This window comes from Callorhinus ursinus, unplaced genomic scaffold (assembly GCF_003265705.2).
Source record: "Callorhinus ursinus isolate GAN/ISIS: 27379988/994484 unplaced genomic scaffold, GSC_fseal_2.0 scaffold5, whole genome shotgun sequence".
NCBI lineage: Eukaryota > Metazoa > Chordata > Mammalia > Carnivora > Otariidae > Callorhinus > Callorhinus ursinus.
The window spans coordinates 69999824-70026153 of record NW_027397067.1 but is presented as its reverse complement, the minus strand read 5'-3'; the positions used below and the strand labels follow the sequence as shown (position 1 = coordinate 70026153).

General features: G+C 40.6%; 1 long non-coding RNA gene across 4 annotated transcripts in view; it reads right to left on the bottom strand.

Moving 5' to 3' along the window:
* Nucleotides 1–26330, bottom strand: part of LOC112823393 (uncharacterized) — a 379174-nt gene that overhangs the window by 16458 nt on the left and 336386 nt on the right. The window contains exons 16-17 of one of the 4 annotated variants that reach the window (XR_012378344.1): nt 1811–1899; nt 546–687 (exon numbers count right to left, since the gene is read on the bottom strand). The exons of the other annotated variants lie outside the window; for them this stretch is intronic. This is a non-coding gene — a long non-coding RNA (uncharacterized lncRNA). The remainder of the gene's footprint in view (nt 1–545; nt 688–1810; nt 1900–26330) is intronic. 4 annotated transcript variants of the gene reach the window in all.

Below are 26330 nucleotides of genomic sequence, written 5' to 3'. Positions count from 1 at the left end.
AGTGTGGTCCCAGGCTGGCTTCACCCATGCAGGGAGAATGTAGAAGGAAGGAAGAGATAATGTCTAGTTGATATGAAATGACTTAGCTTTGAGGAAGCTTCAGGAAGACTTCCTAGAGAATGTGATGCCAAAGACTGGGTTTTGAAAGACCAAAGTTGGCCAAGCCCTGCCTTGGTCACTGATTCATCAAAGTACTTTCCCTTTCTAGGCTGCAAGAGCCAAAGTTAGGGAACTGATGTTACCATCTTCCCAAGAAGTGCTCATCTTATGCAACCAAATGAAGAGGTAGCTATAAATACCCTGACTTTCTCATTATTTTGTGTTCAAATAGATAACTGCAAGAAACGTTTCCTTCCTGAAGAAAGAGAGTTATAGTCACCAAATCAAACAGCAATACCTCTCCTCATTGGAAATACAAGTGGGGAGAGTTTTCTCTCTGAGCATATTTCATAGGCAGTTTGGAATTGTTGTGCCAAGGGAAGAAAGATCTGCCAACTACAGTGGTTGTTAGGGCAATGTACAGAGTGAAACTCTAGCATCTCCACCTTGATTTGATCCTCCCGGTCCTTTGTAGCTCCTCCTCTCCTTTTCAGAGATACATCTGGAACTCTCCAGACAACCAGCCCACGGACAGCTCATATTTTTTTTCTTTTCCTCAAAGTTTAGATTGATAGAAATCTTCCAGTGCTGTGAAGGTAAAGGTACAGCATCAATTAAGCACCTGCTGTTTCTTTTAATAGATTAGATGCTTTGTGCACCGACTGAATCTTGTAAGGGACCTTTGAGATAAGCCTATTACCCTCATTTTCCAGATGAGGAAGCAAAGGTCAAGAAAGGTAAAGTAATATTTCCAACGTCACATACCCACTGCTGTTCTCCAGAGGATAAGGCCAGACCCCCACTGCCCAACTATGAATGAATCCTGAATTCAATGATGTTCTTGGGTCACACAGAGGTTCATAACATCCTCATGTCTCTACAAACCCATGCAGAAGCTTGAGCCCATCCTTGGTGACTTCCCTTACTTCGCCCTTTTTCCCAGGAAATAAGGGACAGCCAGAACTCACAACTGCCAGTGGCAATAGCCACAGTGGGGTTCCACTCCCACCCGAGCCTTCCTCTGTGTCATTTTCCCAAAGACATGAAAAAGAAAAGATAACTCCTTAGAACTTAGAACCTGTGTAGATTTTCAAAATTTCAGAATGTGTTCAACACTCTATTTTTCTTCTCCATACTTCATCTCATGGATGTCCCTGTCTTTGTTTTTTTTTTTTTTTTAAAGATTTTATTTATTTATTTGACAGAGAGAGAGAGCACAAGTAGGCAGAGTGGCAGGCAGAGGGAGAGGGAGAAGCAGGCTCTCTGTTGAGCGGGGAGCCCAATGCGGGGCTTGATCCGAGGACCCCAGGATCATGACCTGAGCCGAAGGCAGCCGCTTAACCGACTGAGCCACCCAGGCGCCCCTGTCCCTGTCTTTGTTAATAATTCTTTGACATTTTGGGATCCAGATTATTTTTATGACACTATTATTTTAGAGAGTATAAAAACTGTTTCCTTAATGAACTTCAGGCTTTCCTACAGTTTTAAATCCATAGTGGTGATATTTGCTTACATCTTCTTTAATTGCTATCACCGCTCACTGCTTGTTCTTCTAAATGGTGACCATCTAGTTCTGAGCTCTTGTTTTATGACTCAGTTTGCATACATGTCTTAAAGAAGCTTTTCAAGGAGGGTTTGAAGATAATACATTTTTTATCTCCTTTGCGTATGCACTGATACGGTTCTATTCCCTGCATATGTGAGTACTAACCAGAACTCAGAGGTAACATTGCTGGGTCAGATCCTTTTCTTCTCCAAACTCTATAGATGCTACGAAATTATCTTCTGGTTTTTAATGTGCTGGGAAGAAGACAATGAAGTTTAGGTAAATTTTCATCTTCAGATACAACCCATTGTTTTGTGTCTGGATATGGTATTTGTGGAATCTGTGGATTAAATACAAATACTTATTTGTATTTTTCTTAGTAGGCTGATACTTTCAGGCTGGCACTTTCACCAGGCTACATAGATGTGAGGCTCTGATCCTTGAGTTTTCCTAAATTGGGGTCAGTTCTTTCTGTCTCCCATGAGCCTCCTTTCCCTTTAGCCAGGAACGCTTTCCTGTGTCACACACATTTCACATTTTCTGCCCAATGTTTCAGACACCTCCTTTATTGTCACTATCCTTCTTTTACCTCCTGGTCTCCTTTCTCTAATTTGGGAAGGGTCTCTCAAATCCGTCCTCCACACCAGTGACCGAGCTTCATGCGGCACCAATACCTGCCTCTAACGGGGATTGAATTCCAGCCACTGAGCACGTCTTCTCCTCGCTTCATCCCATCGCTGTTCCCCACCCAATTCTTCTGCCTTTTCTCCCTCTGGATCCTGCCTTCAGATGTTCTGCTTCTATTTCAGAGAGACTTTCACTGAAATTTGTGGGAGTGCCATATAGTTATCCGAGATGATCATCTAGATTCTGAGGTAAATTTTTCTCAGAGTTTCTCTGCCTTACTGATGTTATTTCTTTTTTCCTTTCCTTTGCAACATTTTTTATGGGCCCCTTATTGTGGATAATGATGATATTGTTCATTTTACTCATTCTTAGACAGGACAAGTTCAGTTTGTTGTAATTCTTAGAATGGGAGAGAGAGAGATTTGCTCCGTGCACTGCCCTGGTGGTCAAATTCCCTTCTCCAATCCAAAATTTATATTCACAGATCCCAGTCTGCTCTCACTTAAATAGCCAGCTGTCACCTGGGACACCGTGCAGTGAATATGGTCCCCCTGCCCCAGCACTCAGCCCAGCTTCTTGTTCTTAGAAACAACGTGTGACGGGAATAGCCCAGTCCCTGACAGGCAGAGCTAGCTCATATCTTCATGCCTCGGCAGCCTTCTTCAGAGCTTTGTCACCGTTGCTTGCCTCCCTGAGGTCACTTCAGTTCAGCAATTTGCTGTGATTCCCAAAATCTGCCTGGATTGGGGGAAGTGGGAGAAGAGGAAGCCTGAGAAAGGAGAAATAATGCTATTCAAAAGAACAACTCCTGAGGAGGGGAAAGAAGTGACAGTTCCATTTCCAGTTGACACCAGGCTTGGGACTGAGTTTGAGTGTAGAGGTTGGGTGGGAGTAAGAAGGAAACTTCCTACCCATTTAAGGGAATTTCTTCATGAACGCGAGCAAGAGTAGGTCACATGCTAGAACCAAGGTAGGCGATCCTCAATCCAGATCCATCCACCCCATGCAGTGAATTGTTGCAGATTCTGTCATTAGGTTGTACTGCCAGTCTAAGCATTCTGTCTCACCTATAGTTTCCACGAGAAGAGCTGAAGGGCTCAGCTTTAGGAACCACCAGCCAGCTGCCATTTTGAACCAGAAGGCAGCTTACCTTGACCTCTTCCAATTTCCAAGCAGCTATTACCGCAAAAGGCCAAAGAGAAAATATTCAATAACTAAAGCTCATGGTGCCCTGTTTCTGTCCTCTACACAGTCTGGTTTAAAACTTGCTGTAGAACAAAAGAAAAAAAAAGCAACAAAATATTATCTTGTTTATTTTTAATCTTTAAGATTATTTTAGTAAATGCTTTTCACGGAATCTTTCAAAGTTCAAGTTTAGTCTTCACTCAACACCGCAGCTTCTGTAGGTTGTCCCAGCAGCAGGCTCTCAATTACTCTGCTGAGCACCCCAGGCTGGTCTGTGAAGCCCCATTTCTAACAGCCTGTTGTAGAATCCACAGACAGCAGGCTCTGTCTCTCTCACTTGGAGGCCCAGGCAGTTTGTTCTGGGCAGTCAGGGCCTGGGGAGGAAGACGACCTCACCCACCCTCTCACCTTCAACTGTAAACTTTAGACACCTCGTGACTTTCCATCCCTTCCACCCTTCACCCCTTTCTCAACTCTGAAACCTCCTTCCACTGGAGGGGCTGAATCTTATGCTCAAAAAAATGTAAAATGCATCCCAAAAGAAAAACAAATTTAAAAAGAAACCAACGAGTTTAGGGTATATTCATATGAAGAATAGCACGATGCTTATGTTTGAAGGCTCTGGACTGCCAAGGTTTAAATCCCAGCTCTGCTGCCTGGTATCTGCACAAACTCGGGCAAGATATCTAACCTCTTTGTGTTTTATTTCTTCATCTATAAAATGAGATAATAAAAGTACTTATCTCATTGAGTTGTTGTGAGGATTAAATGAGTTAATGTATTCAAAGTGTTTTAAGAGATAAATGCTTCGTGCCTGTTAGCTATTATTATTGCCTATTACACAGCAAGTGCTTTGGGGCGTGTTATTGCTAGGCACTCTATCCTACTATTTAGTTCTTCTCCTCTCCAGGATTCCCTGCTCCGGTTGCAACACACAAAAGGCATAAGAGGAAACAAAGTCAGAGCCTTATTACTAGAAGGGCAAGCACAGCATTGTCAAAAGAGAGCAGGATTTCTCAGCCAAATTCAGTAGTAGTTGTGGCTCAGGCTCAGGCCTGAGCGAAGCCATTCGTGTTCCAGAATGGCTGGTTGTCCATGGCAGTCTCTGAGCCCACTCATCCGTCCCTCTGCCAAGACAGAGATGCCCAACCTGCCTCTCCCATCTGGGACCAACTGGAAAATAGACCTGACCTGAGTCGCCTTGTAGAGAGAGGCCTGTTCTGCCTACGTGGAGGCTGCATGTGGAAAAGAGAGTCCATCCTGAATGGGTCACACTCTGATGAACAATGTCTGCCTTCCTTCCTCATATCCTCTCTTCTGTGGAGAGGGACAAACGTGCTTACACCACACCAACAATTTTCCCATGGAAGCCTCACCATAGCTCTGCCAACTAGGCATGCTTATCCTCACAGCCCACTTGAGGAAATGGAGATTCAACGAGATGAGAACCAGATTGTCCCCAGTCAACATCCATGCTGCCGCCACCACGCCCCATAAGAGCAATGTGTGCGGGCAAAAGTGAGAACACATTAGGTCTCTGCACTAGGTGGCTAAGCCAGGTGCAGAAAACACATCCATCAAGAACCTGGAATCTTATTTCAGCTCCAAGTAGGAGCCTGTGAGGGATGTCCATTAGGGCAGGTCCTTCAGATTCTCTTCGTACACGTGCACCTCTCTCTGACTTCCCACTCGTGTGGTAAATAAAACTTGCTCACACACCTGCCAGCAAAATTTCTACAGGGTTTCTCAGATTTCACTGGGCCTTGGGTTTCCCGTCTGTAAAATGGAAATAGTAGTATTAATTTTGCAGAGTGTTGAGAGGATTACAACTCATCTAACTGAGTCTTGGGTATATATTAGGTGTTCACTTGAGAGATGGTATTCTTATATATAAATGTGGTCTTCCCACTATTTCCTGACACTTCTGGTCTTTCCCTGACCTTCTTCCATTCTGGTGGTTAGACATAGTGGCATCAGGCGATTCAGAGGAAAGAAATATCAACAAAAGAAGAAAACTTTTTTAATCTCCCCAAGTTTAGATATTGGCTCCAGACACAGAATTAAGAATAGGTCAGAAATAGGCTTTTCCCTGTCTCCTGAAATTAAGTAAAGACGTTGGGGGATGGGAGAATGGAGAGGAGAGGAGGCCTTGAAAAGGGGCCCCCTACCCGTCCTGAGTATCAGGTAAGGAGGGGAGGTTGGGACGGACAGTCCCCCCAGAGAGTTAGGGTTTCTATAGGCAAGGGAGCCTGTAACTTCTTTCCCAGATAGGAGCTGAGAAAGTGGCAAGGCCCCAGACACTAAGTAGGGTGTGGGAGCAGAGGAAATATTTACCATGTAGCCAGGAGCATCCAAGAGCCAATGGATCTGAAGGGCCTTGTGAGCAACAAGGGGCACTTGTGGGGACTCGCAATAGGAGAGCAGATGAGAACAGGATGGCTCAGTTGATGGCACCAAGGAGAGGTAATGATCCAGAACAGATGCCTTCTCTTCCCTCTCTCAAAATTTCAACACCATGTGATGCCTCATTTGAAAAACAAAGAGAAACCACTTAGTTGCCTCACCTGGGTAAAGGGAAGAGATACTAAGTTTTAAGCTGATATTAAGTTGCTACCACCAGAAAGGCAGCTTGGAATAGATACCAAGTTCTGGTAGAGAAGAGAAAGGACCTAGTATGAGTTGTGTGCATGTGGTAGATCAAGTTTTATACCCATTGCACTACTGTTGTGATTACTGTGGAATATAGTGCAAGAAGGCACATAATTTAGTGCAAATTTATATACTTGTAAGTTTCTGGATAAAACCGGAAGAAAGAAATAAGATCACAGAATCTCCTTCCCCAGTACCTACCAAAACAAACACAAATTAGAAAATAACTAAAAGCTAACAATTCACCAGGAACTACTTAATAAGAACAGAGCTACAATCTTATAGAACACACTTGGAAAGTAGCCCCTAAGGAAAGGAATCGAAGATTCTGATCCACTGAAATGTGGTGATGTGCATAATCCTCAATTTCTGAAAGATGTCTTCCAGTTTGGAGAAGAACAGTGGGAAGATTGTAACAGTAGATTGTATTGCACAATCTCTAAAAGAAGTTTTTCAAAGAAGGCTGTTAGACATAAGCATGACCTTGCAGTTTGTTTCACTCAATAAATTAGGTAAATGCTTTATGGGAATCAGCATGTGCAAATAGGCTGCCATGGGAAAGATCAGAAACAAATATTTGAGGTGAGAAGTCCCTATACAGCATTCACCCATTCAGTGCCTACTCTGTGCCAAGCATCCTTCTTGGCACTGAAGACAGCGGGGAACAAAGCAGACAAAAGTCCCTGCCCTACATTCTGACGGTGGTTGAAGGAGGAAGCAAATGATAAAAAAATAAAAGACAGTAAAACATACAGTGTTTCTGGTGATGAGAAGTGCTATGAAAAAAGAATATTAGGGAAGGGGGAAGAATGTGCCTTCTCACCCGCTGTATAAAATAAGGAAGACCTCACTGAAATCCTGACATGTAAGCGAAGACTTGGATCTGAGAATGAAGCTGTGTGACTATCTGGGAGAATGTTCTAGGCATAATTGAGGCTCAGCTAGGAAGCCCGTGTGGCTCAAGCCAAGCGAGCTAAGGGATAGAGCAGTTCCAGGGGCCACCACACCAAGAGCCCAGGATGCACAGGAGCAGTGGGTGGGGGAGTTTTTGGAGTGACATGCTTTGACAAAGAATGTTAAAGGAGTGTTATGGCAGCTGCCATGAAAATGGGACACTGGTGAAGCACAGAGGATTTGTGCAGGGAGAGCAGGGGCCTCTGGGACCAGCTTTGGGCTAAGATGGTGGAATGCACGGGAAACACATCTAAATGACTAATGGTGGGCCTGGTACAGGATACTTGGTGGGACCCTAGAAGACAACCCATGTTGGGCCAGCCAGCAGCCACCGCCCTACATCCCCCAGAGGCCAGAGGGGTATTCAGAAAAGAAACATCCACTCCAGTCACTTTAACTAAAATAACAAGACAAGACCACGTGATTAAAGACTGTCTTTTCCACATTGGCTCAGAGCAAAGAGAAGGTCTGGGCCGAGCTCTCCATACAAAGCATAAGGAAAAATTGGGGAAATGGCATTTTAACTATGCAAGCTTTCTAGAACACAAAAGGGAAAGGAAACACAGTCTGAAAAAGAACAATAAAAAACTCAGTGTGGTGTCATTTATACAAGACTCAAAAACAAGACGATGAAGCAATATACCGGGATGGAAAGGGAGATTGTCGGGTTAAGGAAACAATCGGGGGCCAAAGCAACGTCCTTACAGATCCAATAAATAAATGCAAACAAGCAAAGAACAGACTAGGCGCAACTAAGAAAATCAAACAATGACAAAAAAAGAAGGCTTCGGAACATCACAGTGAATGCAAAGGAAGAAGACAAACTGAATAAATCAATGAGCGATGATGATAAGTAAGGACTTCAAAGATGACCCACTTAAAGGTCACTTATATTTCCTAAGAACGTGCCCCAAAATGGAAAAGTGTTTCACAGATGTAATTTCGTGAGGGATTTTTTTTCCTATTAGAAAAATACTAAATCTGCACATCATAAGAAATTAATACACTAGGAAAAAAAACACAATTTACATGGAGACACTGAGCATGCCCTGATCAACATTAACTGAGTGAGATCATCCAGGCACAAAGAAGGATCTCTCACTAGAGGTGGGATCCAGCTGGCCTCAGATACCTCCACACCGTTATTTTTCCAGAAGAAACCACAGTAATGCCAAAAGTCCCAAGTAAAGGAAAGTGTAACTCAAGAATATTAAAACTGAAGACATTCTCAAACATGAAAGAATTTGGGAACTATATGAGTCCTTTTGGGAAATACGCTGGGAGATTAATTCAGTTACAAGATGAATTTATTGAACACACACACACACACCTCTAGGATGAAATTATGGGTAAGAAGAAGTGGCAATGAGGATTAAATCCATTTACACAGAGATAAACAACAGCACAACAGTAACATTTTCTGTCGCTGAACAGAATGTGTTATCAATCATTTCAAGTTTAAAATTATAAAAGTGACAAAAGTCAGGAGACAAAAGCAATGAGAGAAAGTATCAGAGTATGAATCACTTCATCTCTCATGGTAGGAGGTTAATTAGTACTGCCTGGAAAGTGTAAACATGTAACTTAAAAGGGGAAAAAAATAACACCAACTTAATTGATGGCAGCAGGTTTTTACTTAGCCTTACTAGAGAGAGATTAGAGGAAATCCTGTTGCTGGCAGAGGAGAAAAAACATGATCTAAGTTTGAGCAATTCCTTCAGCTTCACTTCGGTTTATCATTCTTTGGTTACATTCCAGTGAAATTAGGTAAATGCTTTATTGGAATCAGCATGTCAAGTAGGATCTCTAGTTAGCTGGCTATTTATCTACCTAAATAGTCTCCCATCCTTCCAACCTATCTGTCTATGCACAGAGGTATCTGGAATGATGTGCACCAAAGGGTTAATGTTGGTTATTTCTTGCTGGTGGAATTTCACAGTGATTTGTTCTTTCTACTTTGTGCTTTAAAAGGTGTTTCAAAAAATAATTTTATCATGAGCATGGATTATTTAATAAGAAATGGAGTTATTATGTTTTAAAACTCTATGTTTACTTAAGGCTTATATTGTGGTAAATCACTATTTGATGGTGTCCTGAAATCAGAATTAGTACTCGATTGTAACTGATGTATTGTAAGCTTGCTGTGTGCCAAGTGCTCTGCAAAAGGCGTTTATAAACAAGGCCATTTTCTTTTAAATGCATCACTTCATGAGCATGTTCCCATTTTTCTTTTTTCAGAGAGAGAAAAGAGAGAGAGAGCATGAGCAGGGCAAAGGGAGAGAGAGAGAGAGAGAGAATCTTAAGCAGGCTCTATGCTCAGCACAGAGCCCAATGCAGGGCTCGATCTCACAACCCTGAGGTGGTGACCTGAACCAAAATCAAGACTCAGATGCTCAACCGACTGAGCCACTTAGGTGCCCTGAGCATGTTCCCATTTTAAAGATGAGGAAATCAAAGCTCATCTATGTTGAGTGATGATATCACACACTTCCAAGCAACTGAGAGCTCCAATCCATGTTTCAGATTCCATTCAACAGTTTGTACCCAGACCCCACTCTGTGCCACACACTATTTATTCTCCATGGCACAATTCTTAAACTTCCTCCTGATGACTAATCTTGATGAAGAATTTCCTCTTTAAATGGTTAAAGAAAAGTATATGGCAACATTTCACACTGATTCAGAGACTCTAATTCATAAACTGTCCTAAAATAGTGCCTCTCTCTGGCTTTCCTTTCTTTTCTTTGAAGATGAAATAGTTACTGATTTTGCATGTACCCTGCAGATTTATTTTATTTAAAAAATAAAATATACTGAAATTGGAACCAGGGTGTTTGTTTATGATTCTTTCAGCTGCATATTTGTCCCTTGTGTATTTTCTGGATGTGGCTGTATTGCACAATTTCTTTAAAAAGTTTTTAAAAGAAGGCTGTTAGACACAAGCAGGACCTCGCAGTTTGTCTCACTCAATAAATTAAATTTTGATCTGTGATAAGTTGTAAAACATAGATGCTTAACCATATTTATATTAATGTATATAGGATTGTGCATTCTATACCTATTGTTATATATCAGACCACCCCCAAAGTCAGCACCATCAAACAACAAAAGTGTATTATTCCACAGATGCTGGGTCAGGAATCCAGGCACAACTTAGCTGAGTGTCTCTGGCTCACTCTCTCTCGCAAAGCCAGAATCAGCATGTTGACTGGGAGAACCACCACCATGCTCAAATAGGGCAGGGCTGCCTCCGCACTCATCCATGTGGCCGTTGACGGGTCTCAGATCTTTGCTGGCTGTGGATCAGAATCATGGATTACTTAATCACATGGACTTTCTAATAAGTCTGTTCACAACATGGCAGTTTGCCTCTCCCAGAATGAGGGATCTCAGAGACAAGAAGAGAGATCCAAGATGGAAGCCACAGTCTTTTTTATAACCTAATTTCAGAGGTTACATTCAATTGCCTCTGTTTTATTATATTCATTAGAAGTGAGTCCCTAAACAGCCCTTACACAATGGGGAGAGGCGATCCCACAAGCGTATGAATAGCTGGGTGTGGGGGTCATTGAGAGACATGCTAGAGGCTGCTTATGACAGACTGGAAAGCCACATATCAATATGTTAACACTGGCTGCCTCAAGTAGCAGATAGGAATTATGGGGATTTTAATATTATTTTTATTGCTTCTCTGGTGAAAGAAGTAAAATTGTCCATGGTGAAAAAGTAGAAATGGTTGGACTCACAGGCTCTGTATTTCAATTACGCTTCTGTTATTCACCACCTGGATAGCATGTAGACCTGCTAAGCCTCAGTTTCCCCAATGCCTGCTTATTACGGCTGTCATGAAGGTCAACATGATCTGCATGTGAAGCAAATATACAGTAGCACATTTCATGAGCTTATTCAATATGGGTGTTCATCGTTAATGAACGCCTAATTTTTGAAATACAAAAAAAGAAGATGGGTAGAAGTTCTACTAATACAAAAAAGTGTTATCGCATTTAAGTTTACACTTATATTTTCACTGGCAGGGGAGGACTATGAACACACCAGACAAGGAAAAGTGGGGCCATAATATAAGCAAATGCTAAATTATATAGATCAGACGATAAATGAAGACATTAGAAATAAAGAGAAAATGGGAGGCGGAGAAATCGTGGGGAAAGATGCATTTCAGGGGAGGCAGGGCAAGCTGAGGATAGGCTGAAGGGCAGTATTAGAGGATCCGAAATTCTGGTCAGTTCCTCCTTCGCTGAGTGCCTCCCCCAAGCCAGCCACTGAGGATGCAATATTAAGCAAGACCAAATGTCTGCCTTCAGAAAACGCATAGTCTAGAAGGCAAGGAGATCAATAAAGAGATCCCGTCAAGACATTTGGTGCTCTGTACCTCTGAAACAAATAATGCAGGATATGTTAAGAAAAAAAAGAAGAAGAGAGCAGGAGGGGAAGAATGATGGGGGGAAAATTGGAGAGGGAACTGAACCATGAGAGACGGTGGACTCTGAGAAACAAACTGAGGGTTCTAGAGGGGAGGGGGGTAGGGGATGGGTTAGCCCGGTGACGGGTATTAAAGAGGGGACGTTCTGCGTGGAGCACTGGGTGTTATGCACAAACAATGAATCATGGAACACTGCATCGAAAACTAATGATGTGATGTATGGTGATTAACATAACAATAAAATAATTTAAAGAAAAAAATAAAAAAAATCTACCTTAAAAAAAATTCTGTTACATGAAAAGAAAAGACATTTGGTGCCTTCAGAGATAGAAGTAAACATTTAATTAACAACTGTTTATTGAGCACCTACTATGTGCCAAGCATTATAGAGGATGCCAAAAACCACTGCCCTCAAAGAGCTCAGTGCACACTGCAGGAGAGGAATAATGAAACAAGTCATTTTAAGATAGTGTAACAAATGCTAAGATGAGCAGAGTCTTTTTTTAAAGAGATTGCATGAGGCACCTGGGTGGCTCAGTCAGTTAAGCATTTGCCTTCAGCTCAGGTCATGATCTCTGGGTCCTGAGATCAAGCCCCGCACTGGGCTGCCTGCTCAGCAGGGAGTCTGCTTCTCTCTTTCTCTCCCTCTGACCCACAGCTCATTCTCTCTCTCTGTCTCTTAAATAAATAAATAAATAAATAAATAAATAAATAAATAAAATCTTGGGTGCTACGAGAGCCCAGAGGAAAAAATGACATAAGTGAGATGCAACAGTCTGGAAGTAGTTTAGACAGGTTAATCAAGGCCAGGTGAGGAAGAGTTCAAAACCACAGACAACAGGAAACAGGGTGCATGTCTAAAATTTGCACAGAGAGCTCTGCAGAACCAGGTGATGCTTATAGAAATGAGTCTCATGCATCATAGACTGAGTGTTGGAGAGAATGAGACAGGAGAGGGAACTGTCAAAACAAAAACATACCAGAACCCAACTGGGGTCCTCGTCAAAGGCGTGCTCAGGGAGGGGGCTGCCGATAAGAGAAGAGCAGAGCAGAGCCAGAAACAGTGTGGGAGAAGTTACTAGTCCCCAGTACAGTGGGATGACCACCTGATTTCACTCTTCCGGAGCAGGATGACTTTGGTCTAATCCCTTCATCTTTTTGACCCAAGTTGCACACCGGTAAAGTGTGTGAAGTGTGTAAAGGAAGGGTAGTCATTAACCTCTATTTCACAGGACTGCTGCAGGGATCAAGTGAGATTATCTTTATGAAAGAACAAGGCAATATCCAGTTATAAGCTTACTGGACTATAATTATTACAACAGAGTATAACTATTAATGCCTGGATCCCAAAGTCCAAGCTTGGGTTCAAATCCCAGTCTTAGAATTACTAGTCGTGTGATTTTAGGTAAGTTACTTAACTTCTCTGGGTCTCCAATGCCTTGCCTGTAAAATGAGAAAATAAAAGTAGCTACTTCATAAGGGTTTTTATGAGGTATAAATGATTAATTCATTTAAAATGCTGAAGCAATGCAGGCATGTAATCAATTCCCAATAATTATTAGCTATTACTACTATTGGTGGTAGTAGTAGTAGTAGTTGTTTAAATAGTAGCACGAGTAGCATTTCTGGACTGTATGACCTTGATTTTTAGAAAATGCTGATGGGGGTAGAAGAGTATCATATGCATGTCAATGACACTTAATTAGCCCCTCAAAGTTGCTTCATGTATTTGATGCTTTTCAAATGTAGTAGTAAGTTTGTGGCATTATTCTTATATTAAATAGAAAACAGAAACTTAGAGAAGTTACATGAATTTTCCAGGACCACACACCTATAACAGGCTACAAACGGAGTTGGCCTCAGGCATCCTGATGCTAAATTCAGTGTTCTTCCTGATAAGCTGAGCTGTCTTTCTGTGCTGGGTATGCTGTGGCTTTAAAAAAGAATAATTTTGAGACATCTCACCAGGAATTACCTCTAGGTTCAGCTGAAATCAAACTATCTGATATTAGCAAGTCTTGCTGTTCCTTTAAAATGCTTTTGTTTTCTCTGGTATTGCCTTTCAGATTTCTCCTCCAAGAAGAAATTTTCAATTAACCATTAGCTTATGTTGCAAACATTTGTTCTTAAATGCACTCATTCATTCTTGTAGGTGATTAAGGATGATGGGTATATAAATATACAAGTACATAAATGACAAGCCAAACCATGTACATATGGTAATTTAATTTTGAGATGAGTACCATGTTTATGCACTCTATCAGGCCTCCTACTTTTGATGAATGTGCAATTTCTTACCCACCATTTTATCACTGCCAATATTTAAGTAAATATCCTAAGTGCGGTGCTAGAGAAAACCATCTATGCCATACAAATAATTTGCAGCTGGGAAAAATAAGAAGCCAGTCTTTCTAGATTCTAAATCTGGTAAATTGTTGCACCCTGCTACATTCATGCTGCATGTTTAGCAGGTGTCCTGTGATTTGAACCATGCCACTGGGGGAAGTAACATTGATCATAGATGGGCATATAGATGTAAGAGAAAGTTCAATCATTCGTATGAAAATTGCCAAGAACATTTCAGAAACTATCACAGATTATAGAATTTTAGAGTTATTTATATAGAGAGAGGGAGACCAAACCCAGATAAGTGAGATTAGCCATAGATAAAAGAAGAGGAAGAGCGTTCCAGAAAGTAGGAGCCAGGTGAAAAATAGGATGGCTCTGTGCCAGGACCTATGGGGAAGTTCTGTGTTGCTTAAGACAAAATAGTAGAGAGAAGACAGAAGTGGGCAAAAACCAGGTTGTGGAAGGTCTTATGTGCCACACAGAGGGATAGGACTCTACCCTGAGGCCATGGAAAAGTTTAGGCAAGGAGTGGCCTGGTCAGGTGTACGCTTTAGTTAGATCCCGCCAGTGAAAATGTGGAGTAGCTGGAAAGATGGTGTCTTATTCCCATAGCAGGCTGGGACTCCCAGTATTCTTTGCTCTTCATTCACTGTTAAGTGTGGTCTGGGGCTTCTCTCTATAACAAGGAGGTTTACAGAGTGATTCCAGGAAGCCAGGAACATTCTGGGTTGCCAAAATCAACACCTCAAATCATCCCTGACCATGAGTAAAGTTGAAATGTTAATAGGTTTCATAGGGCTCACTGCTAAGGGATGGGAACCCTTCAGATATGATGTGAAACCAGAATTGAGACTCTGGGTGGCCATATACCCTCCTAGGGCTTTTTTGCACCTCTCAGGGTGTTGGCTTGAGCTGAGCTATTGTACAACTGTGGGTTTTGCAAACCTGAGCTTCTGAGATCTTTTCCACACCTCACCCTGCAATTTCACCCCTCTGGGGTCTCCGGGTTTGAAGTAAAACTGAAAGTTCCAAAAGAACCACAGGAGACCCCTGTAGTCATCTTCTCCCCAAACTTCTCTTGCCAAACTCTACCCTCTTCTTGTATTACACATCCACTTCACAGATGTTGGGTTGACTCAGGTTCCGGATGTTGTACTGAAAGAACACTGGTGTTGGAGTCCAGGCACTTGGTTTCAGTTCTGGTTCTGCAGCTTTCTGACCATCTGACCTACCCCTCCATTTAACATTTTGAGGCTCAACTTTCCCATCTGCAAAATAGGAAATTAGTGAGATGTCGCCTGAGGGAGCATTAAACTCTCTAATATTCTGTGATGACGAGAACATCCTTTTACTCATCATTGTCCTGAATGCTGAAGAGTGATAAAATGAAACAAGTCACAATCCCCATCATCACAGTATAGCCCATGATAATCATAATGGGCAGGTACCCAAATGATGTCGTGGGCAGATACTGAGTGACATGGAAAACTCTTCAGCTCCACTGTCAAGTGAGAAAAGAGTCTACAGAGAAGTACAGCATGATCTCTATTTTTGTAAAACAAATATATACATACAAAAAATATCCAAAGGACAGTCTCATCGTCATCCCTGGTCATGAAATTTTCTTTGGTTTGTTTGTTTTGATTTTTTTTTTTTTTTTACAAAGAAGGTGCATTATTTTTGGAGGGATAAAATAAATCTTATAAAATATTAAGAGTTATTTTCTGGTGCATTATTATGGATCACTGACCATTCTTATGGGGAATTAATGAACACTTTGCAGATGGTATGACATTTAATCTGTAATGTGATGGTCAAAGAGGAATAACTTATTTCTCAGCAACCCCTCCATCCACTCATTGTCCCATTCTTTTCTCTTGAATGCATCATATGGCTTCTCATGAGTAAGTATGACTTCCCCCACTAGAGCAGACACTGCTCGAAGGCAAAAGGTAATTCTTCTGGTTTTACTGCATCCTCTCTAAAAATAACAAGGATTTGTCCCCCAGAATATACAGAGTAAATAAACTTGCACTTACGATGGGGGTTTTGCTGAAGGTAGGGGTGTGATTAACACCTAAGTCTGTGGGAATTTGTGCAAAAATCTCCTGTCTCCAGTTTCTCAGTCTTCCAAATCTAAGGTCATGAGTTCACTTCCTGCATCACTTAGCTTCATTGTCTCCTTCCGTGGCTCGAACCAAAATCCCAACAAAGTATGGCAGTCATTGTACCAGGGAAGCTGAGTAGAGGCAGAAGAATAAACTGTCAAAGCACAAAGGGCCAAAGATGTGGATGGATGGTCCTAACCTGTGCAAAAGCAAGGAGTCATTAGGGGAGTGCAGAGAGATGGAAAGAACAGAGGGAGGAGAAAGGAAGGAAGAAACTCCACTTCTTGGACCTAGGCTAAAACAAGGTGAAATCAGTCTTGGGAAAAGATCGGTCGTCAGCCTCACTGCTGCTCTTTAAATACCATCTATCTACATGCCAACAACATCCAAATGTATGTCTCCAGCCTAGACCCGCCTCCCAAGTTCCAGACTAGTGTGTTCAACTTTGTACTTGATATGTCCACTTGGATGCCTAACCAACCTCTCCAGCTCAACATGTCCTAAACAGATCCTGATCCTTCCTCCCCAAGCCTAGGCTATCTGCAGCTTCCCCATCTCAGTGGATGGCAATCCCATCCTTCTGGTTGTTTAGGCTAGAATCTAAAAACAGGAGTCATCTGTGCTGTCTCTCTCTCTCTCTCTCTGTCCAGAAATACTCTTGGTTCTAGCTTCAAAAAACACCAGAATCCAATAGTTCCTCACCAACCCCACCACTACCACTCTGGTCCAACCCATCATTATCTTTTGCCTGTGTCACTGCAATAACCTCCTAGACTTTCCCCCTTCTTTCTTAACTCCTATGCACAGCAGTCTATTCTAAGCACAGCAGCCAAGTATCCACTTAAGACATACATTATTTTATGCCACCCTCCTGCTAAAAATTTTCCACTGGTTCCCCATTTCAATCAAATAAAACTCAAAGGTCTTTGTAGACAGTGATCTACAAGACCCAGTGTGATCAAGTCCCCATTACTTCTCCTGCCTCCTCTCAGTTTTTGGCACATGACTTCCTTACCACTCTTTCTACACAATTATCCACTGCTTATTATTCAGAGTTGTGTGTATACATTTCATCTCACTGTTGAGTAATATGAATAGCTAGTATTTGAAATCCCATATTTGCATAAGTTAACAAATTATGCCTACATATAACATTTCATTTAATCTTATAATAGTGTTGTAAACTAAGTATTCCTTTCCCCATTTTATGTACAATAAATCTGACTTCAGAGAGGTGAAACAACTTGTTGAGGGTCATGTGGTTAGTAATTGGAGTGCTTGTATTCAAATATAGGTCTATTTGACTCAAATGGGGAAAAGGAGGATTTAATGTTGATTGATTTCTACTAGATTAAGGTCCTTATATTAATAATTTCATTTAATTCCCCTTAATCTATCATTTTCCCTCCTTCCATTATGTTCTACTCCATTATACACGGTGTTTTATACATAGCAGATGACTATAAAATGTTGATAAGCATCATCATCATCATGTCCTTATACACATTCTATTTTGAGTCTTTGCTTCAGTCATCATGGGTCATGTTCTATTTATTTCTTCATTCCTGCAATAAAGAAAGAGACTTATGGGCAGCAAGACTGGATAGTTAAATTCAGTGGGCAGTAATTGCATTTCTTTTTCTTCTTTCTAAAAATTGTTACCTATTTGTTCTCAATATCTGCTCTATGGCCATTCCCAAGGGAGTTCTTGGTTCCTTGAGCTCCTACCTAATTCCCTTCCCAACAGCAAAGCAGTTATTCAGCTTGCCAATTGTATGTTTTCAAGTGGCCTCTCAGTTCTCTTTTGTAGAAGTCAATATGGTCTAATCATTTCCTAAATAGTTCACCTATATCCTTGGATATCATCCTTTTTCTTCCTTTGCAGATACTGTTCAAAGCTTGGTCAGTTAGTCAACCAGTGTTTGTTTAGTCCCTAATACAGGCCAATCCCTGATTCAGGAATTGGGAATGGCCAGATAAGACATTTGGTCCCGCAGTGGTTCTTCAATAGATGAAGATAAGATGTGAGGTTGTTTTAGTCTATTCCTGGGTTATAAATCTGAGCTAGAAGTTACCTAAGAGATTGATCAATCTCCACTTTACAGATATTAAAACTGAGTCCCAGATTTTTAAAGGCACTTTCCAGTTTTTATACCAATTATTTTTATCCCAACAGGTTTTAAGTTTCTTAAAGATTGTGTATCCATTTTTTAAAAAAATACTACATTAAGCAATTTTAATGTTTCACGGTTTTGCTAATTGAAGATGCCAATTAGAGCTTCTAAATAGCATGAGGTTGTGTTACTACACTAAATTGATTTCATTTCAGCAAAATTAGAAAACCTTGACATTTTGCTAAGCCTATGCATTAATAAGAAGGCCAAACATAGTTTTTTTTTTCCATTGTAATCCCCACAGTGTGTGTCTGTGTGTGTCTGTGTGTATCTGTGCGCACGCGCACACCTGGACATTCAAAAAGTACAGTTTAGAAAAACTTGATAGGATGGGAGAATAAGAATGCCAATGTCAAGACTAGAGTTCTCAGGCCTGTCGTCTACTCATATCTCTTAATACATTTTTCATTCAACAACCATTCCTTGAGACCAGCTCTGCTATGGCCACTCTTATATATACTATGATACAAAGAGCTGCAGAAGCTCTCAGAGAAGAAGGGAGCTGGGACATGTAGGCTTGTGAGCAGCAAACCATTCAAAGCAGTTTGACCAAGCATAATGAGTAGAGGGTTGGAGGAGGTAAGTGAGGGATCTGGTTTTAAAGGAGTTTGAACTTTATTTCATAAGTAGTAAGAGGCCACCAAGAAGGGGTCCAAATGAGGAAAATGACATGGTCACTTCATGGTTTCTAGAAGCAGCAATGTGGAATGTATATTAGCATGGGGGAAGAGATCAGAGCAAGGAGACCAAATCAGAGTCTATCACAGTAATCTAAGCAAGAATGTATGAAGGCAAAAACAGTGGAAAGGGAGAAACAAAAGGGAATTGATGTGAGAAATATTCAGTGTATTAGATGGCACTAGAGAAGCAGGAAGGAGGAGTTAAAAATTGCTGTAAATGTCCACCAGTCAATTTAGCAGTCATTCCCAGCCTCCTTTTTAAGCTTAACATGTGCCATCTCCCATGGGACCCTCTCCAAGTTGGTGTTAGCTTGTTGGGCCCAGAAGTAGATACCCAACTCCAAATGGGCCAAATTTTCTTTCTTGGAAATCTTATAGTAAGTCTTTGAAGCTTGATTGCCCATTCACTGGAAAGTCTTAGAGATTAAGGTTAGCACCGTAGAGATTCAAGGGCTAAAGGCCATGTTGGGCTATGAACAAGTAGTCGAATGTAGTATCTTGGGTGGAGAATACAGACGACTCATAAAAAGATGCCAGAGATGGAGCAGGGAAGGGAAGGGTAGGGGAAAGGGAGAAGGGAATATAGAGACCTGGATAGTACCTCATAGAATCATAAAAAACAAAATCATTCTTCCTCAGAAACAAGAAGACTTACCCACCGCACCCGAAGAAGGTGTTGAGTAGAATGTTATATTCCACTTTAGAGTGGTTCCAGGAGACAGAAGAAGAACCTGGCAAAGAAGACCTTAGGGAGCACTGGGACCCTGTTATCATGAGACCAAATATGACACAAAGAAGCTGTGGCACCTAAGTGCTTTAGATATGAGACAAATCAAAGTGTTGGTCTGTCTTTAAAGAAAGAAAGCCTTTCACAGGAACAACCGGGTAACCACAGCCATTATATTTACATATTCATTTAGCAGTAGTAAATTGTAATGCCATATTTTGGGGTTTTCTAAAGAATGTTTGTGGCAGAAGGGTAACAACAAGGCTCATTAAAGAAACATAGAAATAAATATTGTTGGCCATTGTTCCAGGTGTCACAGAAATTGGCGAGACATTTCCCCCAGAGAGAAGCTCATAACTCCAGACGATGTGGCAGTATAATGCTAAGTGCTATGGTGGAATTTTGAAAGAGAAGCCTTAAGAATCAAAGTAGGGATATTTGCATGAGCCAAGGTGAGATGGAGAAGTATCTTCCAAGGAGGAGGCATTTGAGTATTACAGGAGAAAGAGAAATCGATTGGGCAAGTAAGGTGGAAGAGTACGCAGTGATGGAGTTATCACATATTTCCTCTCAATGGTCTTTCATACATGTAGACACTGATCTAAAACAAAACCTAAGCCTCATGAAAGTAGGGTCTTTTTTTTTTAATTAATGAGCTGATATTTCTCTCTTTGGGTCCCAACCAATCTTTTTTTTAATTTAAATTTAATTAGCCAACATATAGAACATCATTAGTTTTTGATAAAATGTTCAATGATTCACTCGTTGTGTATAACACCCAGTGAACCAGTCTTAGCGTATCTGGTGTTATACTTTCATGTTCGTAAACCCTATGTGAGCTTTGAAGTCCAACACACCTGCCCATAAGTTGTAATACTGACATTTCCTAGGTGCGAATTGACCAATGTTGTGTTGCCCCTTGACATTTAACTTTTTAACTTTTCTTTTTTTTTTTCTTTTCGGGCTTATTTCTCATTGTAAGAATAGGATAAGCTAGTTTGTACATAGGCTCATATGACCAGTGTCAAAGACTTTGAATATCCGTAGACCTTCCCCACTCCGTGTCTCCTCATGCAGATAAAGCAGCAGGTGACAGGCAGAAGCTAAAACTCCCTTTGTGTCTAAGATGTGACGATTTCATGAAACACAACTGAAAACAGACCAGTTGTTTCAAAAACATGCAATCCCTTCCAGTACTCATCATGCTGTTTTACTGGCTAGCTAGAGAATTTTTCAAACTTTTGTTTCAAACTTCAGTATATATATACATAGACATGTATATTTATTTAAAGCCATCCCTGACTTGCCATGACAAAGTACCTACTAATCCTCTTGGGTCACTGTAGAAATTACCATCATGAGACCATGCATAGAATTCGAAGAGAAAACAGGATGCATCCCTGGAACTGCTGGTCAGATCCTAAAGGTCTCTCCTTGGAGCCAGAATCCTGTGTCCTTGCCAAGACAGAAGAGACTGTGGAGACTCCCCAGGGGACTTGCTGACCAGTTGTTTCAAAAACATCACTGTGTAGTTGGGGGGAATCCCTTCTTAGAGGGCTTTGAATCAGCTTCTTCTAAAAGCATCATTATCTTCCTGGCTAATCCAGAAGAAAATTAGAACAAAGTGAAATGGTTACAGATGTTGAAGGAAAATAAGCAAGGCAAAGTCTTTTTTCTTACTGTGCATTAGAAAAACTACCTCTCCAGAGTTTTTGTTTTAACTTTTGAGTCAAAAGCATCTTACCAGTAAGTATAAGTGTCATATGCATCGTTACGAGAATATTATTGCTATGAGATAATAAGCCATATATGAGTGTTGTATACACCTTTAGGGTTCGCATTTAATCCTAAAGTGTTCACCTCCCTTCACCTCCATTTACACTAGACTCCTATTTACTAAGTGGGGAGGGGGCTCCTTTATATAGTGCTTCATCGTTAATAAGTCAATACCTGTTCTGTTTCTGAGATGTTCTTTTCGTGCATTAAAAAAACTTCAAAATCAAAAATATATGTATCCCTGTGCCTCAGTGTTCTAAAACTACCTACTTTCTTGGTTGGTTTTGAGAATTATACCATATAAAGCACATAAAGCGCTTAATGCCCCTCTGGTAATACAGAAAATATTTGAAACAAGTTATTTAAGAACAAGCTTATGCTTTATATCCCATCATCCCATGAAATCATCTCAAAAATGTAAATATGTTGACAAATGTGATTCATTCATTTACTACCTCTTTTTAAAAATATTATAGGAAGTTAAGAAAGGAAAAATTTTACCTATTATGTCTATTCAAACAAAACATCTACCTTTCACACCTCTCTGAAACTCCCTTCAAATTTTTATCCCCTATACCTGCAATTTTATTTTATTTTGTTTTGTTTTGTTTTTTACCTGCAATTTTAAATGGCTAAAATTCTAGCATATATCTAAGTATATGTTCTGCTCCTTTTTGGCTAACATTATTTACAGACATTTTCTCTTTTGTTATGTTTTCCCTTTTAATTATTGCTCAAAATTCTTTAGTACTGACACATCACAGTTTATTCAACTTGCTCCCTATTGTTAGCTATTTGAATTGTTTACAATCTTACACTGTTAAAAATAATAATATATTGCCTTCATTTATTCCATAAACATGTATTGAGCAACTACTAAGTACAAAATATTATACTGCCATGTGGGTTTAGGAAGTTTAGTCTGGCAGAAATTCCACTTGCAAGTTTTCAGTCTAGTAGACTACAACTAGATGAGCAGGTAGATAAATACATGCAATAAGAGGAATTCCATGGGTGCTATAGAAGGTGCTAATTTACTCTTCTAGAACAAGGGATTCTATTTGGCTATAATTCAGTATTAGCTGAAGCAACACACATGGAGATTAAGTGGGAATAGTTAGGGCAGATCACATAAGGTCACAAACTCGGAGTTAGAGACCCTGAACTACTTTCTATGATTGATGAGTTACCATCCATTGGGGCATCATGGAATAATGGTTAGAAGAGCACAGGTCCAACAATGAAAAGTTTGTTAAGTAAATCATCATATGCACAAATAATGGAGCACTGTGCAGCCATTATAATAAGTGACTGAAGAATAACTGATAGCTTGAAAGTAATTTATAATGCTATCCACATAGAAAAGTAAGATTGTAAAGCAATACATCCAGTATGATCCCAATTTTGCGTCAGAAACAAAATCTAAAAAAAAAAAAAGCTGGAAATATTTGCTCAGATTTCTTTGTGGTTATTTCAGAGTATAGGGATTATGAGTGATTTCATTTTCTACTTTGTACTTTGCTTTCTTTTTTTTTTCATTTTTAAATTGAGCACTTAATATATCCCTAATAATTCAGCATTTGGATTGTTTCCAATTTCCATTACTGGAAGTAATGGTTTAATGAACATCCTTGTACATAAATATTTGTATGGGTCTCAGTTAATTCATGTAAGTGGAATCAGGATCAAGTGGTATGCTCACAGGATATATATTACTTTGTTATTTAAATTTTTAATTTAATAAAAAAGCATGGGCTCTAGAGTCAGTCTACGTATGTTTGAACATGAACTCCACCACTCTCTATAATCTCAAGGAAGTTACATTAGTTTTGTGTGCCTTGTTCCACTCTTTTTAAAACAAGGATGTTAACTGTACCTTCCTCGTGGGTTGCTGTGAAGATTGGATGCATTGATTCCTATAAAGGCTTACAACAGAGCCCAGCCCACAGTGAGTGCTTATTAATACATGTTAGAAACCACGAATTTTTATTGTTGATAATACAATAGAAGTTTTCTTATTTTGTTTTCCCTGATGCATTTTTGTCATTTAATGTATTCTATTATGACAGTATCTTATTTAATTAATTAATCCTTTAATTAATCCATCCCCCAATCTTTTGCTCTCACAATTTCTTCCTCTTGCCCCTTTAGGAAACACTCTTTAAGGATAAAACTCGGGTCATGGGATATGAACCTTTTTCTTTTTTCTTTTTCTTTTTTTTTTGCTCTTGATATGAAAGCTTACTTGTAAACATTCTTTACCCAATAGCTAGTCACAATAGATTTTGGCATGGAAGTTAGTTAGAATGTAGTTCTACAGTGTCAAAATCAATTTTGAAGGAACACTGGGATCCCTAAAGGATTTCAAGCTCCCCTTTTCAAGGGAATATTACAGCTGAAGCAAGTGTTTGTTCCCAACATTTCCCTCCGGGGCCTCACAGAGATATCAGATGAAAGCAGGGGAAACAGGTCTTTTTTTTACAAAGTGGAAGGTGCTCCCGTCAGAAGCAATTACTTATCACCCAAGAAAGCATCCCTTACATTTTTTGTTTTTTGTAGAACATAATCCTATCACATGAAATATTCTGTTAAACAAAGCCTTACTTGCAAGATGAGACTCCTTTAGAATTTGGAAGCATTCTGTGTGATAGCAAAAGAAATGAGTCCTTCCCAGAATTCTTTGCGCATCCCCCCTACCTAGCTGTAACTGATAGAAGAATACTAGTGACTCACAGCAAGGAACTGAAGACTGGAAATCAGGATAGCTAGATTTTAAACTCATTCCACTACAATCACCTGGATGACCTTGCACTAATAGACAGTGTAACTTCTCTGAACTTCAACTTTCTATCTGTAGAAATGAGGCAGAGAATCAGCAGATGTCCAAGGTTCGGTTTGGTCCAAACATTCCACACACTTTTCCTTTTTTGTTGTTTCCTTCTAGATTTGGCTCAGAGTTAGGAATGCAGAAAGCAGTCATTAAATATTACAACAGAATTCCCCTTAGCACTGAGAGGGAGAGGGTGAAATCCGTGTGCTAACATTTTCTCCCTTAACACACAGCCCATATCTATAAGGTACCTACACGGTGCTGGTACTATTACGTGGTTGAGACACATTAGGAGCAAAATAGAAACAGTCTCTGTCTTTTGAAGTTTATAGTAGATCAGATAATGACCCAAGGGATGATAATTAAGTTTGATAGGTACTGTGACCTCAGGGGTAGCCAGCTTTGAAAGGCTGTAATTTTAAAGCTGGACCAACAGTAGAGAAGACACTGATGTATCAGTTCCTTTAGACGAGGCTCCCTGGCCATTCCCAACACCCTTAGCTCAGGCTAAGGATGCGTTCCTCCTTGGGGCTCCCGTGGCACCCTGTGCTTCCTGCCATCTGATCCATTAATACATTGCTTTGGAAAATATATGGACATATGTGTCTACCCCATTAGACTGCACCATCCTCAAGAAGGACCATTTCAATTTCATTTTGTGCCTCCATCTACAACCCTTAGTGTAGCACACAACACGGATCTTGATATATAGTTGGGACACAGAAAATGTTTGTTGAATAGACACAAGACCTAATTCCTTTATAATTTCAGAAGAGCAGTGACAGGTGGTAGAACTCAGGATATAATCAGAGTTCAATCAGCCCAAGAGCCAAGGTCCACCTCTGGCCGACCAAGCACTGTCTTACTTAGAGAATATCCAAACACAGGCAATTCTTTGGTTACCTTCATTCTCATGTAGCATTTTCTTCTATGGCCCATATATCTTTAACTTCCTCCTTTAAAAAGCCCCCACTGGAGCATGAAAGCTCAAAGGGATGATGTTGGCCAAGCCCTTTGACCTCTGCAAGAAGGTGAACACATACACACACAGAATAACTTGGCATTCCTCCGGCTTTTTCTTCTCAATATTGAGATCTTATCAACATGTGATATAACAAGTGATCCCACTCATTTCAGGATACATGTTTCTAATAAACTCTGTAGAAGGACAAGATGAACAAACGTACTCTAACTCAACTCCAAGGTACTGGCATCCCCTTGCTGATGTTTAAAGGCAAACAAGCAGTGTTCCAACCAAGTTTTGCACCTCTGCCACCAGGCAACCTTCTTCCAACTTGAATCTGAAAGGAAGTGTTCTGCATTTCCAGCTAGCTTCATGTCTGGGGATCTGCAGGTCCGTCACCAGCTCACACCTCTGCTTCCTCCATCACCTGGCCCGGTTCTATCTTTCCTCCTTTTATTTCTTCAGTTCTTCCTTGCTCTTGCTAAGCTGGTCTCTTTGTTCTCTCTGAAAACCCAGCTTTCTTCTACCGCCTTGCCTTTGCACAGAATGAACTCTGGCACCAATACTCCCCCACTTCCCAAACCATCTGCACGTATTTAAATCTTTCCCATTTTCAAGGTCCAAGTCACATAGCAAATGCTCCAAAATGTTTTTTCTGAATGCTTCAGCTTAATATAGTTTCTCTCTCTTCTGAGCTTTATATGGAACCCTCTATTTATGCATATTCTTCTTATAACTTCCTGCCTGGTGTTCTGGGAGTTCACGGACTGGCCTTATCTTCCCTGCTAGCTGCAAGTTCCCCAAAGGATGGTTCATTGCCATATCCCCAGCACCCAGTACATAAAGGATGCTCAGCACATTGGAGACTGTGACATGGAGCGGTAGTCCCCCACTTGGATGTCTCATTCTTCACAATAATAGATGAATCTGGTATTTGCAAGGAGTGAGGGAGAACGGACGGGCTTGGTTGCCTTAGAACTGCCCCAAATTGCATCCTTTGCTCTCTGTAGTCTGCTCCCAAGATAGGCTGATTAATGGGGGAAAAACATTCAATTCCAAGGAAACTGTGTAAGCAAAGGCCTAGAGAGGTGACCAAGCATTGACTCTTCTGTAAACTGTAGAGTGACTTCAATGCAGAGCCTACAATGGGAGAAGAGATATAACTGGAAAGGTAAAGAAAGCTTCATGGTAGAGACACTCGCCCACCATGCGAGGGGACTG